This window comes from Camellia sinensis, chromosome 5, assembly GCF_055761805.1.
Source record: "Camellia sinensis isolate YWXY chromosome 5, ASM5576180v1, whole genome shotgun sequence".
Classification (NCBI taxonomy): domain Eukaryota; kingdom Viridiplantae; phylum Streptophyta; class Magnoliopsida; order Ericales; family Theaceae; genus Camellia; species Camellia sinensis.
In genome coordinates this window covers 183,145,057-183,151,056 of record NC_138965.1, presented here as the reverse complement: position 1 = coordinate 183,151,056, position 6,000 = coordinate 183,145,057, and positions in this window count along the sequence as shown.

Genomic DNA, 6,000 nt, shown 5'->3' with positions numbered 1-6,000 from the left:
CAAAAATTTAAGCTCGACTCAAGTTGCTTGGGTTGAGTCCACCTAAGTTTGCAATTCTAGAAAGAGAGGTTGAAAGTTATATGATTAAATTTGTGACTAATTAAAAAATAATAAATAAATTGTGATAAAATTGTGAGACTTAAATTATAAATTTCAATCTTCTTTGTTTTCATAATTTGCATATAAAAAATTTAATTATTTATATTATTTTGTATAAAAATATACTATTAACTTTTTTACACGGGTTAGCATTAGTACAATTATTAAACTAAATACTTGAGTTCAAGAGGCTAGGTTCAAGTACGTATTTATTTATTAACAATCATTTGCTTGGACCGTCTAATACCTTACCTTGGATAATTTATTTTGTTCATTTTAAACAAACAAGTAAAAGAATAGTGTAAAAAGCATCAGTTAAACAAATTCATCCTAAGTTAGCACAAACAAAAACAAAAAAAAAAACCAATTATTTGCGAGCACAATCCAAAAGTAAAAATTGATTGGAGAGGGTACAACCAAAAATCACAAAAAACCAACCAAAAAAAAAAAAAAGGTGCTCAATAAAACCAGCTGTAGCACCACACCTATATACTCCAAATGCACCAACCCCAGCAAAACAATTCCTTCCCTAATCTGAGCATGCAAACAGAGACTTAAATGGAAGTCACCAATTCCATATCCTCAACCATTTTTTCAAAATCTAGAAGCCGAAAAGAAAAAAGATACCAGCAGCAGCAGTTGAATATCCCCAACAATTCCAAATCATCCCTTTAATCCCTTATGCCTTGTTTATGATTCATTATGGTGTTGGTCATGACTATTATTATTTTGATTATAATTGAAAAAGTCTTGGTTATATTTAAATAGTATTTGGTTATGGCTTATTTTTAGTTATGACCGAAGAAGTTTTTAATCTCTCAAATGGTATTTGGTTATGACCATTGAGTTTATTTTAATTTTGACTAAGGCCAAGTTTGGGATACTCAAAAAAAGTCAAAAAGTTACTTAAAAAGTTAAAAAATTAACACTATTCACCAAAAGTCAACAATTACGGCTGCACAACTTCCAATTCTAATTTTCCTCTACAAACTAATTTTTACAATTTTTTATTACACATTTTTTTCATAAAAAGTCAAAAAATTAATCCAAACATCCATATTTTTTCCCTCAACTTTTTAGTCTAAAAAGACAAAAAGTACACTTATTTAGGACACCCAAAACAACCCCTAAAAGTAAGTCAATAACATTTGTAATATTAACATCACAAATTGACATAACTTACATATAATATACTGTCTAAACAATTATATATATATATATATATATGTATTATTGAAGGACCATTTCAAAAATAGTAACTATACTACATGATTCCATGATATTTCTCTTTAAATCAATCAATTTTTTTTAATAAAAATCCATACCCACAGATGCCTTGCAACTCGAATTAGGGCCTTTGGTAGGCCATGAAAATGGACTGAAAGATTCAGTCCACACGAGGCAAGGAAGAAAAAAAGAATTGAAATTTGGGGAATATGACTTGAGCTAGATAATCAAGCAGTGGGGTCATCCAATGTTGGAGACAACCAGGACGGAAAAGTACTAATTCGGAAAAACACACAAAAAATAAAAAATAAAAAAAACTTTTTTTAAAGATTGCCAAGAAAAAAAAAGAAAAAAAAGAAAGTGTAACATTTCACCTCCGATGAATTATTGTTTTTATTGTTAGGACAAATTTTATCAATGATTCCCATAGTGTTACCTAATTTCAATTTGAAACTTGTCGTTTCAATCATAACAAATTTTCACTGCAATTGTGGAATTCAAGTGTGATGGCTCTTAATTTATAGAACATTGATACATATTCCTTATATATATATATATATATTAGTGGTAACCCGTGTTATATACAAGATTTTATAAAAAAAAATTTAAAAAATTATTATAATTATTTTGAAGTAATTTAATATTTTGTCTTGCGATATATATAAAATTTATAAGTTAACTTTTATGTTTATAACTTTTTAAATTATTAGTTTAAAAAAATTAATATATATATATATATATATAAATCTATTTAGTGTAATTTTGATAATTTGTATTAAAAAAAAGTTAAACCTGATTAAATGAGTTATGACATTCTTGTTCTTGTTATGAAAATATATAGATTTAAAAGTTATAATTAAGACAAATATACAATTTTATTATTAAATGTGAAGTGAAGTGATATTTAATAATAATTAATATGATGTTTTTATTATTAATCCAATAATTTAAGTTATATTTCTTTTGATTTCAATTTTATAATTAAAAATACAATATGTATATAATACACACGGATTTCTAATCTTTAAAAATAAGAAGGTTTCAAAATATTTTCAAACTTTCATCATTTTCTTCTAATTTTTTATTATCTAATTTGATTTAAATTTGAATAAAAAATTTGTTTTGATATGAATTATTTTAACTTTTTCATTAAATTTTTATCAATTTTTAAAAGAACTTTCATTCTAATCCCAATTTTTTTTCTTTTCACCAATTTTGATGAAAAAACAATATAACTTTTAACGTTTCATCTTTTTAAATTTTTGTCAAATTATAATTTGATAAAAAAAAATATTAAAGGTTGAAGATTCTTTTAATTGAAATTATAGTGAAATTACATCTTGAAATAGTTAAAGTTTGAGTATGTGGTTGATTGAAATATATAATTTAATTAATTCTCTTCTCATATTTGTATAAAAATTGACACTTATAACTATATCATTATAGGTCAGATTATGAAAAAAAATTTGAGGTGTCAAACATTTTCCATTTGTAAATATCCTACACATTAAAAAAATAAAAAGAAAAAAATATGTAGCTTTTGGATGTGTGTTTATCAGTTTTATTTTATAGACATAAACAATTGATGTTTCAATTTTAAAAATTAAAAATTTTAAAAAAAATAGTTTGGGGTTTTTTTTAGAGAAAAGAAGCCGTTTAACTTTTCTATATAATATTTAACATAGACTATTTAATCACATAAAAAAATAGAAATTATATTTAGATATTATCCCCATATATTATACTATTATATACAACTATAACTGTAATAAATTAACTATAATGCATATGAAAAGGTATATTAAAATTTCATTTTCAATTAATTAAATTATAATTAACAAACTAACAAATAGTAGTAATGGTATAATGGGATAGAAAGAGGATAAAAATAAAAAACACAATGATATTTAAAAGTTTTAAATTTACCTAATTATACAAAAATCTAATGCTATAGTAAAATCTTGAATTTTCAATAAATTTTCACATTTTCTATAAAATAAAATGACAATAAAAAATAAAAAATTTGATATCCATTTCTTTTACTTCAATTTTTATGGTATTCATTGAAGAAAATAAAATCCGATCAAAATTTTTGACACAAAACAGACATGGATACTTCGATTGCAACCATAATCACCAATAATTCTTATCTACCATACAAACCTGTAAACCAACACATAAACATTACTAAAACCAAAACCAACAGTAGAGAAGGAGAATCACACGGAAAAAACAAATAAATTTATGAAATTGTAAGATATTACCCCCAACAACTTAGACCTCGCCCCACCTAATCCGTCAGCTCCTCCACCAGTGTCCGCGAAGTCTAAGAGTTGGAATGACTAATCAAATTATTCTTTAAATAAGATTTGAAAATTAATTAATTTGTCCCATTAAAATTTTGATAGATATACATCAGAAAAATAGATAATTATATTACTAAATCATAATTCAAATTTAGATATTGTCATATTTTTTTGAGATCCATATCTAAATTCTTATCTTTTTTATTTTTGTGTGGTTTCTATTTTGTTTTTTTTTTCTTTTCAATTTATTTAAGATGGAGTTGTGAGTTTCTATTTTTTAAATTTTAATTTATTTGTGGTTTCTATTTGTTTTTAATTATTATTATTTAGGTAAGTTATGATGTGGGTTAGATATGTAATAGACATCTGAGTTTTATTGATTTAAAGTATGATGGTGAAAGATATTTTCAAATTAGATTTGTTTAGATAAACTTTAAAAAAATTTAAAATTTAAAATTGGATATTAAGATCCAAAAGAAAGATTTTAACTGAATAAATAAAAATCAAATTTATTAATTTTATCTGTTTGTATATTTGATTTTTAATTTTTTTATGTTATAATATAATATATAAGATATAGATAGATATATACCACTTTCATGAAAAATATTATCTGAGTTTTTGGAAAAGAGAGAAGGAATGCATGTTTTAATATTTTTTTTAGAAATCGGCGAGAGAAATTAAGATGAAGAGATTATGAAATATTTTTATTATCTTTCCATTTAAAATCCCTAAATTAAAGGATACTTATTATTTCTAAAATAGACAAATAAATAAATCAGTCAATAATTTTTTTTTAATCTATGATAAATGGAAAAAAAAAAAAAACTATTAAAGTCTCGTTTGGCAAGTGTCCCTTAGTATCTTGCTGTATTTCAACATTTCATAGTTTGTTGCTGTATTTCAACATTTCATAGTTTGTCCAGAGGATACAATAAGTTTTCTTAATTCTGATGGTGTGATAGAGAGAGGTGGTTTGAGATAAGAATAAAGCAAATTGAGCCAAAATGACCAAAAAAAATGACAAATTGAGGAAGGCCACAAGGAATTTTCTCTCAGCTAAACAGTCATCATTACAGAGAACAAAGGGAACTCTATAAGTAAGAGGGAACCCCTTATAGCCAAGGCATGCAATATCTTAACACTTGAGATATATCAACTATCAAGAACTCTCTAAGGAGTAGCTAATTTGATCATCCAAGTGCTTACTAGATGGCATCCCTGATCGGACTCTGGTTTTTTTTATATTGTGCAAGTTGAGTTGGTAAAAAACCTTTCATAAGCCTTCGTTAAAAATAAGGAACATATTTTCCATCGTACCATAATAACCATTGTTGAAAATCAAGCCCTTAACTCTGCAATGCAATTTTGGAAACATAGCAAAAAGTCACGTTTTTGGACAAAATATCCAAAAACGCAAATGCCAAAAATGCCAGAAAATTAGTTTGACAAGTGCTAAAAACGCAGGTGTAAAATTACAAATTAGGGCCTATGAAAAAAAATAAAAAAATAAATTTCTTATGTTGGGTAAGGATATTTTGGTCATTTTAATTTGATTTGACACCATAAATAAATATTAAACTAAAAAATAAAAAGTTAACTTTTTACCAACTTCTCATATTACTTTTCAAAAAGTTAAAAAACTTTGTAAAAAGTCAAAAACTAACTTTTTATTAATTTCCCAAAACACACACTAATAATAAAACACTTGGCTGCAATAATTTTTGCTAGAGTGCTTATTAATTAAGCTAAATAGTTATTGGTTCATAGCTAATACAACCGTTCATCGTCTTTCTCTCTTATAGGATGGACTAGGAAGGGAAATTGGGGTTTAAGATTGTCATGACACAGCAATAAGGTTACACCATAATCAATTAAGATTTTTAAAATAAAAATTTAGAGACAAAATTATTTTTTCATTTAAAATTATTTTTTAAAAATGAAATATATTAATTATTTAAAATATCATTATTATATTTTTAGCTATAAAATAAGACATTTAGTAATGAATTATTATCTTTTTGGATCTAAAATTTTTGTTTCAAAAAATAATCTCCTCCGCACAATTTTTTTTTGTCCCTAATAGTGCATTTAGATATTTTCAAATTTTATCATCAAAAGTCTATTTTTTGGACTTTTCAAAACAACATTTTGGTGATCATTCTCATGACAATAAGAATTAATTTTACTGTTTTTTGCACAAAAGTTTTACTTCTAGGAATACAAAAAGTTTAATTCTTAAATCATTTATATATATATATATATATGTGTGTGTGTGTGTTATAGTGTTAAATAATAAAAGGAAAATGAGTGAGAGTAATAATTAGTACCATATGGCAGTAGGTCCCACCCACTGTCACAGCATTGT